This window comes from Lepus europaeus, chromosome 10, assembly GCF_033115175.1.
Source record: "Lepus europaeus isolate LE1 chromosome 10, mLepTim1.pri, whole genome shotgun sequence".
NCBI lineage: Eukaryota > Metazoa > Chordata > Mammalia > Lagomorpha > Leporidae > Lepus > Lepus europaeus.
Window position 1 is genome coordinate 66,426,291 of NC_084836.1, and position 14,427 is coordinate 66,440,717.

Consider the following 14,427-nt stretch of genomic DNA (forward strand, 5'->3'; position numbering starts at 1 on the left):
GCGCATTATAGAGTTCCGCTCGCCACTTGAAACACGTGAAATGGCGGGCGGGAGAAGGCGGTTAACCTACGGCGCCTGCGTAGTGGCGGGAGTTGCGCGCTGCTTTGCGCAGGCGTTGTGGGCGGAGAAAGGGTCCGGGCCCAGGATTGGTTGCGCAGGCGCAGGGAAGGATCCGTTTTGGCGGGCGGTTGGCGTTGCGCAGAAGGCAGCAGCAGCGGTGGCTTGTGGTGCGGCCTCGGCACAGAGGAACGGGGCAGACGTTAGGGTGTGTGATCACTCTCGATCCCGGGTAAGTGTCAGAGAGTCTTGTCTACCTGTACAAGGCCTTGGACCGGCTCCAGTTGGGCCCGTTATTGTGTGAAATGAATGGACCGTGGGGTGGGGGGATAGTCAAGGGGCAGCGGTGGGTTGGGCCAACCAATAGAAGAACAGGGGGCGGGATATTTCATCCCTGTAGGCTGTGTGGAGCTGCGCCTCCGGGGCGTTTGACTGGCGCGTGTCTAGGCCAATTGGGTCTACCTCGAGCTGCCGACTGATCGGCCTTTGGGCCATCGGAATGTGGGAGGCGGGTTTTCCCTTCCTGAGCAGCGTCCCGTCGAGCCAATGAGCGCGAAGCGCGCGGTAGGTTGGGCTTCTCCGAGGGGCCGCGGGTTTGACTCCAGCGAGGAAGGCGGGAGTTGGGCGCTCAAGTGGATGGACCAAATCTGGAGCCAGTAGGCGGGCGGCCCAAGGAAGGCGCTCGGACAGGTCGTCCAATAGGCTCTCCAGGACGGGGAGGTCTTCGATTTGGGGGAAAGAGGGTGGGGAAGGAAGAGGATTCAATGGCAGTGATGGCGTGCGGGGGTGGATTTTTTTTCCCCTACGACTTCTGCGAAGCCCCCCGCCCGGTGCACCTCCTCGGTAGCGGAAGCGTAAATTTGGTCCTGGGTGCTGCAGCTTGGCATCGCTCTCCACGTCCGGGCATCCCAGCATCCACCACATTGGGTTTGGGGGAAACCCGAGCAGGGCTTTCGATTTAGAGAACTGAGTGTTAGCGAATGAGAGAAATCACTGTGTGCTGTACGGCAAGGCGACCTCAGGATGCCTGTTTCTGCGGACACAAAAGGTGTTCGTAGGCCCGCAGAAAAGTTTCAGAATCCTGCCCCTGTCCAGAGTGTGTTGCTTCTGCCGACGCCAGGGCCGAGGCAGGCTGGGTTTTCCAATAGACCCGTGTTTAATCTTTTCGGGGGTGACGATTTGTGATTAAAATAAAATAAAAAATGAAGTCAGTTTTGTGTGTGCGTTTCTGTTTATCATACTTCTCATCGCCCTTGTCTCTTTCTTCCTACCTAGCTGCTCCATGCTTTTGTCTTGGTGTTTTTCTGACTTTCCCTCCTGTGCGTATCTTTCTTTTACACCATTAAAGATCTCCCGTGTCCCTCTTTGTGCTGTTCCTTTGAGGATGTCCCACGGAAGCCGCTGTAGGAGGCGATACATTAGGGTGTTGGAGACAAAAGACCCATCCATCACCTGCAGTATTCATTGCCTTTTGATTAGGTTTCCTTACGCGGGTGTTCTGCATGTAGTCTGTCTTCTGTTGATAATGCTTTCTCTGCTTATTCAGGGATCTTTTTAAAAAAAAAAAAAGTTTGCATTATATATTGGGTGTGTTAGGGTCTTACTGCTTTATTGTTCACTGACTTAAAGCCAAGGGAGAAATCTTTAAATACTCTAATAAAAGTCAGCCATATATGAAGTACACTTGTGATTGGAGACCTTTCCGGACTTGTGCAAATACAAATGATTTTAATGGAGCTTGTGATGAACCGAGGAGAGATTTCCATGTTCTCTCGTACTTGCAAAAACGGCAAATCTGTGTTTCATACCTGATCATAAACCTATTTGTGGATATGCTGATAGTGCAGTTGCTGAGCTGAGAACTAAAGTGAGAGCGGTTGAGGGTATCCTGGATTTATTTAGGTTTAAAAGGAATACAGTCTTTTCTTTTTTTCTCTTTTTTTTTTTTTTGGACAGGCAGAGTGGACAGTGAGAGAGACAGAGACAGAGAGAAAGGTCTTCCTTTACCGTTGGTTCACCCTCTAATGGCCACCGTGGCCGCTGCGGCCGGCGCACCGCGCTGATCCGAAGGCAGGAGCCAGATGCTTCTCCTGGTCTCCCATGCAGGTGCAGGGCCCAAGCACTTGGGCCATCCTCCACTGCCTTCCTGGGCCACAGCAGAGAGCTGGCCTGGAAGAGGGGCAACCGGAACAGAATCTGGTGCCCCGACCGGGACTAGAACCCGGTGTGCTGGCGCCGCAAGGCGGAGGATTAGCCTAGTGAGCCACGGTGCTGGCCAGGAATACAGTCTTAATCTACAACAAGGTTTCTCAACCTCAACACTATGTGCATTTTGAGCCAGATGCTTCTCTGTTGGGCAGGGAGTGGGGGCTGTCCTGGGCTCCCTGGCTCCACCTATTAGAAGCCAGCCGCACCTCACCCCGCCCCCATACCCGCTGTCCTCACAGCCCCCAGGCGCTGCCAAAGGTCTGAGAGGAGTAAGCATCGAAATCTCAGTTTGAAACAGACCTAAAATGGCTGATGTTAGAGTTAATTATCCTTTCAAAGTCCTCTGTTTTACCAATTGGAAATTCGATAAGGGTGGGAGAAGATGTGTGATGTATTTAGGGAGTGGCCTTTGCTGAGTGGATTACTAAATCCTATTGCTTATCTCTTTCAGACGCATAATTGGATCATTGTTCCTTCTGATAAAAGCGATACTTCATTAACATTATTAATATTTCTTGAAATTTAATTATATGATTGACTACATCTTGAATTTGGCTCCCTAAATAATGGCAAAGGTGTTTTTTAAGAAGGTAAACTTTGTCTCAGATGCCTGTTAACGATTTCACCTAACTTTAAACTTCTTTCCTGGCCTTGAGTGACTGTCACTCTGCTTTAGTTATGACCCTCAGGAAGAAATATATTTTATACTGACTTTGTACGTACATGGAAACAAGTTTCACACAACTAACAAAGGTGCCAAACACTCTGGTATTTTCCCATATTCCATGTCCTATTTCATTTTCTCGAGGCAGGTCAGTTTATACTGAACTGCTCTCGCAGTGGTTTTGGGCGTGGGGTGGGTGGGGAACGACTGATCTGAATAGGAAACCAAGTCAAGCCACCTAAGGTTGCTCTGAGTGGATTCTTCCAGCACCAGCCACTTGTGTTCACAAGCAGATCAATTGATGACTCCTTATTTGGTGTTTTACTGATGTGTTTTTCCTTTGAAAGATTTTAGGAACTGAACTAAGACTTCCTAGTTGACTGTGTGCAAGTGAAAATTTTACATTTTATTGTGAGGATCTGCTCAGTGGTAATAGGTGCGGTAAACCCTTCTCTCTGTTGGTGTAAGGTTTTTTTTTGTTTTTTTTTTTTTTTTTTTTTGAGAGGCAGAGTTAGACAGTGAGAGAGAGAGAAAGGTCTTCCTTCTGTTGGTTCACCCCCCAAATGGCTGCTACGGCTGGCGCTGTGCTGATCCGAAACCAGGAGCCAGATGCTTCCTCCTGGTCTCTCATGCGGGTGCAGGGCCCGAGCACCTGGGCCATCCTCCACTGCCCTCCCGGGCCACAGCAGAGAGCTGGACTGGAAGAGGAGCAACCGGGACAGAATCCGGTGCCCCGACCGGGACTAGAACCCGGGGTGCCGCCGCTGCAGGTGAAGGATTAGCCTAGTGAGCTGAGACACCGGCCTAGTGGGTGCTTTTTGCATTGAAATTCTGAGACTATCACGTGGAAAACCTTCCCTCATTTTGCTTTTGGCGAATCCAGTTTGGTTGTTAAACTTAGACCTGGCAGTTAAATACAAAATGTCGCGATACTATTAGAGTGAAGGGACTTGGGCTACAAACATACAAAGGTATGACTAAACTTAAAAACACGTTGTTCACAAACAGGGAAAATAACACGTCTTTGCTAGCCTGAAAGCTAACAAGGAGAAAGCTGTGATCTAAACAGTAGGTGAGCAGGGTGCTAGTTGGGGAAAGCGTGCACGGCGGAAGTGAGCACAATTTCCGATGTCTGGCAGACTCTCAGGGCCCTTGGTAATGCTCTGGAGAAGAGAACATTTTCATGTGCAGCGTACAGAGGCTTCTGAGGACACTGGTGAGTCTGCTTTGCATGGATTGAGGTGTTTGATGTGACCACACGGCCTAAGTCCCTTCAAGGAATCGCCCATTTAAGGACTCTCCCCGATAGAGCATTTCTAGCCTTTATTTTGTTCTTTCACTTGATGTTTTTCTTTCTTTTCACCTGGCATGAGATTGGGCCTAAAGCTGGGCTGTATTGGGTAATTGATTTTAAAAGCAATAAATTACAGCGTGAGATCCCACTTGAGTTATGAGTATGGTTATTTACACATCATCATTCACGAACTTGGATCCTGGGCAGTCATCTGTTTTCTCTGACGCAAACTTTGATTTTCTTCCCTTGCTTGTGGAGGCTAACTTTACCTGATCCTTGTACCAATAGGAAGGAGTCCAGGGCATCCTGAGAAGCGTTGGCTTGCACAGAGCCCAAGATGCAGATTTGTCGGGCTTCTGTAAGCTGCTTGCAGCCGCATATTCATTTCTGATGACAACCTTACGTTCGTGCTGGCAGAACACCCACAGCGACAACTGCTGCCTGTGTTTAGTCTGTCCAGGAGCTCTGCCCGCTAGCGTGTCTGGAAAAACCTGCACCGTTCCTGTTAGCAGCTATGTAAATAGTAGACCTTGCTGACTTGGTCTCCTCAGGTGCGCCACGTTGTATTCGGGTCAATTATGAGATCCTGTGGTTGCCTCTGTTTACCCTTTGAAACAAGAGATGGAAAGTTACAGGCCTTCCCTGGGTTATTCAAGCGTGCGTTTTTCTTAACCATTAAGTGGTGTTATGTATGTCCAGTTTCTGGGGCGTTGTGTTATTTTTTTGAGTGACAGATCCCACATGCTTGCAGTGGCCTTCAGGCCAAGGGCAGCCATGAAGAACTCAATCCAAGTCTCCCCAGTGGGAGGCAGGCACTCACTCCCTTGAGCGTCACTGCTGCCTCCCAGGGTCTGGCTTCAGGAAGCTGGAGCGAGGAGCTGGTGTTCGTGTGGCACTCAAACGCTCCCATGAGGGACATGGGCGTCTTACTGGTGGGTAAGACACCTACTTAGGATTTTTCAACGTGTATTTCCCCTGCTTGTTAACCCCCTGTGGCCGCTGTAGCAAACTACCACACATGCGGTGGCTTAAAGCAACCAAGAGTTTCTTCTCGCAGTTCTAGAGGGCAGAAGACTCTAGTCAAGGCATTGAGCCCCTCTTGGAGGCTCTGGAGTCTGTGCCGGGTTCCTTGTAGCTTCTGGTGGTGGGCAGCGTCCTTGCCTTTTGACCTCATCTCTTGGTTCTGTTTTCCCCTTCACGTGCTTGTCTTGGCTCTGCCTGGCTCATGGCAGCACACCTGTGATTTCCCTTACGGCTCACTTGGGTGATCTGGGACTGATTTCTCCTCATGTATGTTTGGAATCCCATCTTTTGCTGTACCTGGTGTAAAGTAATGCTCTCCCATTTGATGGGTTCGATGCTGATCTTTTTGGGGCCACTATTCACACACCACTACACCTCAGTTCCCTAAACCTCAATCCACATAAGCTTCAATTCTCTTTTAAACATTTATTTGCTTATTTGAAAGACAAAGTAACAGAAACAGATCTTCCATCTGCTGGTTTACCTTCCAAATGGCCACAGCTGGGGCTGGGCCAGGCTGAAGCCAGGAGCTTCATCCGGGTTTCCTACATGGTGACAGTGGCCCAGGTACTTGGGCCATCTTCTGCTGCTTTCCAAGGTGCATCAGCAGGGAGCTGGGTCAGAAGTGGAGCAGCTGGGACACAAACTGGTGTTGCCAGCAGCCCCGTTTAATGTGCTAGACCACAACAGTAGCTCCTTAAAGATTTTTAAAAGTTCTTTTTAAAAAAAATATATATATATTTATTTAGAAGAGAAGCAGAGGGAGAGAGAGAGAGGTCTTCCATCCAATGGTTCACTCCCTAATTGGCCACAACAGCCACAGCTGCACTGATTTGAAGCCAGGAGCTTCCTCCTGGTCTCCCATGTGGGTGCAGGGGCCCAAGGATTTGGGTCATCTGCTGCTGCTTTCCCAGGCTACAGCAGAGAGCTGGATCAGAAGTGGAGCAGCCGGGTTTCAAACTGGCACCCATATGGGATGCTGGCGCTTTAGGCCAGGGTGTTAACCCGCTGCGTCACAGTGCTGCCCCCCCCCCCTTTTTTTTTTAAGAAAATGAAAAATAAAGACTCAGAAACCTGAATTCTAGTCCTACTTCTGCCATTAACTAATGGTTTAAAGTTGGGTGAGCTCTCAGTCTGCTGTGGGCTTTGGGCTTTAGTTTGTTTATCTTAAGTGAAAGGAGTTGGGTAAGTGTTAGCACACAGGCTTCTAGACCAAAGACTTTTAGGGAGTGACTAGGTCATCTTGAGGAGCTTTTCTAAGCCAGTGATTTATAGTGTGGTCCAGAACATATTCTGATATTTTGGATGAGCCTAGTCACTGGTGGTCTTCAGTGCCTTGGACTTCAGGGCCCAAAGACTGAGTTGTTGGCTGACTGTCAGCTGCTCCGGGCATTAACACGGAATAACAAACCTGTACTTGTTAACTGTGCTTGAACCTTTTTGAAGGAAAAGTTTTCTACAAAGGGCGTACTGGACTGGCTGAGCTGCTTTCATTCTCTTCCTCATGGGCTGTGGACTTAGTCTGGATTTCCTCTTCAGTAATAATAGTTCATCCAAATTAAACACTGACAGATTTTTCTTCCTGAAACTGGGTCACGGACAGAGTAAAAAAATCTCACATGCGATTTTCATCTCCAAACTTACCGAGTGCCTGTTCCATTGTGCTTCCTTGCAAGGAAGGACACTAGAAAGCATGAGATTGAGGTCGTGTACTTGAAAGGACTGTTTCAAGATCAAGTTTTAGAACATACTCATTATTTATTTCTTCCATGGAGAGGAGGAACCAAATTGAATTCAAGTATTTCTCTGATTGTAATCTGTGTTTCTCAGAATAAAGCAAGTTCGTGTCCGAGCCAGCGGGCATAATTATGTCGGAATAAAATGCCCTGTGCTAAAGAGGTCAGCTAACAGGCTGGGAAATGTAAGTTTGCTTTCTGAGGCAAATCCTTGAACTCCATGTGCCTTGTTTCTCCTCCCTAAATCAGTAAGACTCACCTCACAGGGAGTTGGGGAGGTTAACATACTGCTAATTTGTTCAGTATTTCACAACAATAAATTATGTCTGAAGATCTGATAAAACATAGGCAAAGCTCATTTATATGAGTAGCTGGAGACAAGCATAGATAAAACTTACAGATAATTCAGAAAATCCATTAAAGTTATTTTTTTAACTTCCTCTGTTACATATTTTACCTTCTGTTTCCTATGTGTTTTTCAAAATGTTTTCTTGCTCTTTTTCCATAACAGACCTAAAAGATAACTTGGGCAAATAACTAACACCCCAAAGGTTAGCTAATAAAGGAATCAGTTCATCAACAGGAAATAACTGTCCTAAGTGTTTACATAGCTAATGAGGGAAGTTTCAAAATACATGAAGGAAAAAAGATGCAAATGAAATAATAGACACTCAGAGTTATATGCAAAAATTTTAATACCTCTGTCAGTAATTGATAAAACTACTAGACAAGTAGATGACTTAAACAACACCATCAACTAATCTGATGATGACAGTTCTAGAACAGTCCACGCCATCAGCAGCAATGCTTTCCAGGTGCACATGGGACATTGACCCCCATCTTCTGGATCATAAAACAAGCCTCAGACTCACAAGGATTTGATCATGTGAAGTAAGTTTTCTGACTGTAGTGCAACTGAGTTAGAAATCAGTAACAGAGGGAAAAAAATGAATAATGGAAAAACCTCTAGACAGCGTCCATGTATCTGGAAACTATACAGTATCCTTCTAAGTAACTTGGTTGGTTAAAGGGGAAATCACAAAATCAGAAAATATTTTGAACCAAATGAAGACGGAACACTTGTAAAGGATGAAGTTAAAGGGAAGGTGATACTAAGTACAAAAGCAGTGGCAAAATCAGTGCTACACGGTCCTGTTTTAAGGACCTAGGAAAAGAAGAGCAAATGAAATCCAAAGTAAGCAGAAGGAAGAAAATTATAAACAAAAATAGTAACTAATGAAATATAAAAAATGAGACAAAAATCAGTGAAAAAAAGTTAGTTTAAAAAGATTTTTTTGAAAGATTACTTATTTAGGGACCTGCACTGTGGCATAGTAGGCTAAGCCTCCACTTGTGGCACTGGCATCCCATATGGGTGTCAGTTCGTGTCCTGGCTGCTCCTCTTCCCATCCAGCTCTCTGCTTATGGCTTGGGAAAACACTAGAAGATGGCCCAAGTTCTTGGTCCCTTGCACTCACCTGGAAGACTGGAGGAAGCTTCTGGCTCCTGGCTTTGGATTAGCTTAGGTCCGGCTATTGTGGCCATTTGTGAAGTGAACCAGTGGATGGAAGACTTTTCTCTCCATCTCTCCCTCTGTCTGTAATTCTGCCTCTCAAATAAGTAAAAAATAAATAAATAAATAAAAATTAATTTTACTTGAAAGGCAGACAGAAGTCTTCTCTGCTGGTTCACTCCCCAAGTGGCTGCAGCACCTGTTTCTGGACTAGACTGAAGTCCGGATCCCAGAACTCTATCTGGGTCTCCCATATGGAGGGCAGGGACCCAGGTACTTGAGCCATCGTCAGTTGCTTCTCATGGTGCATTAGCAGGAAACTGGATCAGAAGCGGAGGAGCCAGGCCTCGAACCGGGCATGCTTATGTGGGATGCAGGCATCCTAAGCGGCCGCTCAACTGCTGCATCCAAAGCCTACCCTCTGAGAGTTCAATGAAATTGACGAATCGAGAAAAATGGTTGCACATTGCCATGAGTAGGCATCAGGGCTATCTTTCTGAACCTGCATACATTACAAAGGTCATAAATACTGTGGGGGCTGGTGTTGTGACATAACCGGTTAAGCCGCCTGCAATGCTAGTATCCCGTATGTGTGCCAGTTCGAGTCCCAGCTGCTCCACTTCCGATCCACCTTTCTGCTGTGGCCTGGGAAAGCAGTAAAAGATGGCCCAAGCATTTAGGCTCCTGCTCCTAGGTCCTGGTTTTGGATCAACCATTTTGGGAGTGAACCAGTGGATGGAAGATCTTTCTCTATAGTTCTGCCTTTCAAATTAATAAATCTTAAAATACAAAATAAATAAGTAAAGTGGTGGCTTTACCTGCTACACCACAACGCCAGCTGTTCTGCTTCTGATCCAGCTCTCTAATGTGTATGGGGAAGCATTATAGGATGACCCAAGTGTTTGGGCCCCTGCACCCACATGGGAGACCCAGAAGAAGCTCATGGCTTTGTCCTGGCCCAGTCCCAGCTGTTGTGGCCGTCTGGGGGAGTGAATCAGTAGATGGAAGTTCTTGATCTCTCTCTCCCCACTGCAGCCCATAACTCTAGCTTTCAAAGAAATAAACTTTAAAAACAGAAACTATGCCACATGGCTTAGATGAAATCATCTAAATTCCTTGAGACAGACTACCAAATCTCACTTAAATACAAAAACCCTGCTAACCTTACATGTGTTAAGGAAATGAAATTTGTGGCTAAAAGCCATCCTAGAAAGAACAGGCCCAGGTGTTTTTTTCTGGTAGATTTTAGCAAACCATTAAGGAAGAAATACCAGTTCTACACAAAGTTTCAGAAAATCAGAGAGGGAACACTAATGAAAGCCTTCATTATTTAAAAAAAAAATTTATTTTATTTGAAAAGCAGAGATGGAGAGAGAGCATGTGCAAGAGCTTCCATCTGCTGGTTCACTCATCAGATGGCCCAACAGCTGGGGCTGGGCCAGGCCAAAGCCAGAAACTTCTTCACATGGGTCAGGGGCCCAAATACTTGGGCCATCTTCCACTGCTTTCCCAGGCGTGTTAGCAGGGAGCTGGGCTAGAAGTGGAGCAGTTGGGACTCGATCTGGTGCCCATATGGGGTGCTAACCTCAGCATTTTTTTTTTTTAATTTCATACATGATCAGACATTAAATATCTAGTTACATTTTAGTTTTAAGTGATTTCTAGTTCTTTTCCACACAGTAGATCTGAGATCATTAGCACAAATAATGCCATAAAGATTATGTGAACTGTCCAATTTAACCTTTCTGTGATGTAGTTGGGATAGGTGCCACATCTATTTATTCTTAGTCCTGATCTTTTCACTGTTTGAACAGGTTGCCCTCTTTGAAGCTATTCTGTAACAGTCTTCAGAGAAGGCACAAACTACTGCTGACTTAACCAGGGAGGACCTTCATATCCTTAGCCCTTACGTTGATAACTGAATAGACTCAGTGCTAATGGAATGCTTGACACTAGGACCTCAATAAATACCCCATAGCCAACCCACCAGTTTGAGAGCAAGGATCAGAATTACTGTATGAATTGTTCTTTTGGCATAGGAGTGGAATTGGGAATGTAGTTGGAAAACTAGAAGAAAGGAGGATAGAAAAATCTTCCTTGGCTTAAGTAACACGTCAGAATGTTGAGTTGAAGAGCTGGGTGGTCTGAGATTGGCCATCCTTTGAGCCATTTATCTGATGGTGGCCTTTCTTTGCATTTAAGTATCAATATATCTGAAGTATAGAGTACACTTTTATGATATTGTGGCATAGTAACTCACACTTAAGTGTCAATAGAGACACTTGCAAAGACCTGCAAGGTTCAATAATTTCTGGTGTGGGTTTGTTTCTCCTGTCATCACCCATTATGTATTTTTTTTACAGCTTTTAAATTGCCACAGAGAGAAATTGGTCAGGATCATAATAGATAGCCCAGGAGCTGCCAAGGATACCCTTGTATGGGTTGGGAAAAATTCAATACTGGCTTGATTTTATTTATCTAAATTGTAGGCTATGACTTCGATATAATTCATGTTGCAAATATACCAAGGTGATGGCAAAGCAGAAAATTATGCCATATGTTGAGGGAATGCTCTCTTTTATAGCCTGAGATATTTCTTACTCCAATTATAAAAAAATTCCTTTCTAGTCAGCGTGTATTAATCAGTTTTTAGTATATTGATTTAAATTCTAGTTTCTTCTCAACAGTTAAATTAGAGATATTTTAGAGATTCTAGTTTATGGCTATACAGATTTTCATGTCTCTCCAGTGTCCTCACTGAACTGAGACTGAGAGAACCTCGATTATCTGGCTTGGTGTCCGCTCTTCCTTAAAGCAGATGATTTGTTGGAATGACCCCAAGAGGCCTTTGTAACCCTTAAGCTGCTGATGTCCAAAATGTGCAGGCTGCATGATACTAGGTGAAGCACTGGCTCTACATGTGATGGCTGAACTTTAAAAACTTGTTGACTTGAGAAACGCAAGGCAGAGAGAGTCCTCATGACTGGTTCACCCTTCAGATGCCTGCAGTGGCCAGGACTGGGCCAGGCCAAAGCCTGGAGCTCAATCTAGCTCTCCCAGTGGGTGGCAGAGACTCACCACTTAAGCCAACACCTGCTGCCTCCCAGGGTACACGTTAGCAGGAAGCCAGGCTCAGACGCAGAGCACCACAGCGTGTGATGTGGGCGTACCAAACAGCATCTTCACCACCAGCCCAAACGTCTCCCCGAGGCTGCTTTTAGACACAGCGCATTAGGGTTGTAATTTTATTTGGTGGTGATCATTTCACTTCTCTTTTCACTCTTCCGTGTTTTGCAAGCATGATCTGCCAAAGTGGTGTTTAATCTAAGATTCGTGGTAATCCACTCAGATATTGCTATTACCCATTTTTCTTTTTTTTAAGATTTATTTATTTATTTGAAAGGCAGAGTTACACAGAGAGAGAAGGAGAAGCAGAGAGAGAGAGAGAAAGGTCTTCCCTCCGCTGGTTCACTCCCCAATCGGCCGCAACACTCACCTGAGCATGTGGTGCCTTGAGAGGAGCTCAGGGCATTCCACAGGTAGAGTTGTTGGTAACCACCATCTGGAAGACATTTTTCCAGAGTGGTGCCAAGTTCTACTTTCTCAAAAATCTTGGAACAGTTGGATATCCAACCTCTTGACCAGGAGTTGGGTTTAGATGTGCCCTAAATAAATTTAAAGGAGACTGACAATTGAAAAATTTCTATTTAATAGATTTTAATTAAAGGGGAAGTGGGGGAGGAAATCCCATGTCAAATCATTGTGAGCTGTTAAGAATCTGTAAGCTACTGCTAAATATACCATTTTAACGGTGGACGTCTGACATAGTGGTTAAGATGTCATTTGTGTGGCTGGCGCCGTGGCTTAACAGGCTAATCCTCTGCCTTGCGGTGCCGGCACACCGGGTTTTAGACCTGGTTGGGGCGCCGGATTCTATCCCGGTTGCCCCTCTTCCAGGCCAGCTCTCTGCTATGGCCCGGGAAGGCAGTGGAGGATGGCCCAAGTGCTTGGGCCCTGCACCCGCAAGGGAGACCAGGAGAAGCACCTGGCTCCTGGCTTCGGATCAGTGCGGTGCGCTGGCTGCAGCGCGCTGGCTGCAGCGCGCTGACTGCAGTGGCCATTGCAGGGTGAACCAACGGCAAAGGAAGACCTTTCTCTCTGTCTCTCTCACTGTTCACTCTGCCTGTCAAAAAAATTTTTTTTTTAAATATTAAAAAAAAAAAAAAAGATGTCATTTGTGGCTGCATCCCATATTGGAGTGCCTGGGTTCAAATGTTGTCTCTTTCCAGTTCCAGCTTCCTGCTAATGTAAACACTGGGAGACAGCAGGTCAGGTGATGGCTCAAGTGCTTGGGCCCCTGCCACCTGGGAGACCTGGATTGAATACTAGGCTCTTGGCTTTGGACTGGCCAGCCAGCCCTGGCTATTGTAAGCGTTTGGGGAGTGAACCAGTGGATGGAAGAGATACCTCTGTGGCTTTGTCTCTCTGTCTTTCATGTAAATAAAAATAAATGGTTAAAACTTCTGGGTCGGTGTTGTAGTGCTGGGAGTTAAGCACTGGAATCCCATGTGGGAGTGTTGACTCAGGTCTCGGCTGTTCTGCATCTGATCCAGCTCCCTGCTAATGCACCTGGGAAGGCAGCAAGGGATGGCCCAAGTACTTGGGTCCTGCCACCCACGTGGGAAACAACATGGAGTTTCAAGCTCCTAGCTTTGGCCTGTACCAACCCTGGCCATTGCAGCTATTTGGGGAGTGAACCAGCAGATGGAAGATCTCCCTGTCTGTCATTCTGTCAAATAAATCTTTCTTTTTCTTTAGAAAAAAAAAAAAAAAAAGTTTACCAGACAGAACTTGAAGCAATTCTGAGAATTGAGGCCCACAGTCCATTTTCATCTGTATGATGGTGGTGAGAGCTTGGGGGCTATACTGAAAAATGGAATTTATAAGGCAGCCTTTATCTCCATGTATAATGTATGTGTTTTAATGTGAAAGAACAAGAAAGAGGTCCTATACTCCCTTTTGCTCACTGTAGCAGGAGGCTTGGATAATCAGCAAACAGGCTTTCAGTTTTTTATTTTTATTTTTTGCTGCGGAAGGGTTCTGTGGCTAGTTGAAGCAGCGCCTTCACATCATGTCTAAAGGATTATGAAGTGGGGCTGTGCTGGCCAAAGAGAGCATTTCCTCTCTCCACACTCCTGTCTATTAATAAGGTTTGTGTTGTCTATATGTGGCTTGTTAATGATAGGGGTGTTAACGACCACAGTTAATCTTCCCCCTCAACCCTCTCCTAATCCAGTCTCTTAAATAGACATTTAAAAAGCTTTTAACTCCTCTTGAATTGGGTGCTCATGGACTTTTGCTGGAGGTGGAGTGATAGTTATCAGCCCATTTAACAAAACCTGAGACAGCTAGGACAGCTGTAATGTGCATCTCTCCGCTGTTTTTTTGTGAAAATGCCACATGGCTAATACTTTGGAAATCATAAATCCAGTGCAAGAAAACATCTTTATAGAGGGTATTCTGGGTTTATGCTGTGTGTGTTACATTCCTAAAACCATTGGTGCTTCCAGGTCCATAAAGAGCAAAGGACGTAGAGCAGATTAAAATGGTTGGTTCTATAAATGTGGCTTGTTTTCATCTCTGCTATTTGCTGGAAGCCTGTGCTGTGTCTGACAATGAAATGTTCCCCTAAACTACTCTTTCCTCAAAAGCCCTTAGGGGCGCATGGGGCAACTGAAGCCACTCCTCAGTGGCATATTAATCTGTGATGTGATAGGAAACTTTATATATGCCCCTGCTGTTTAGCCTTGGCTTTCTTTTTGGAAGATTTTACCTACTTCATGGAGTTTGTGTTAAACTGTAAAATGAGGAGAGAGGTCATTGACTATATACCTTGACATTTGGTTTGATTGCCACCTCCAAATAGTTTGGT

The 14,427-nt window shown here is 45.7% G+C and overlaps 1 protein-coding gene across 2 annotated transcripts in view; it reads left to right on the top strand.

The window, feature by feature from the left end:
- Positions 1–146: 146 nt before the first annotated feature.
- Positions 147–14,427, top strand: part of CBX5 (chromobox 5) — a 35,092-nt gene continuing 20,811 nt past the window's right edge. The window contains exon 1 of one of the 2 annotated variants that reach the window (XM_062203548.1): positions 147–289. The gene's annotated coding sequence lies outside the window, so the exon portion shown is untranslated. The remainder of the gene's footprint in view (positions 290–14,427) is intronic. The other variant, XM_062203545.1, reaches the window with a different exon arrangement.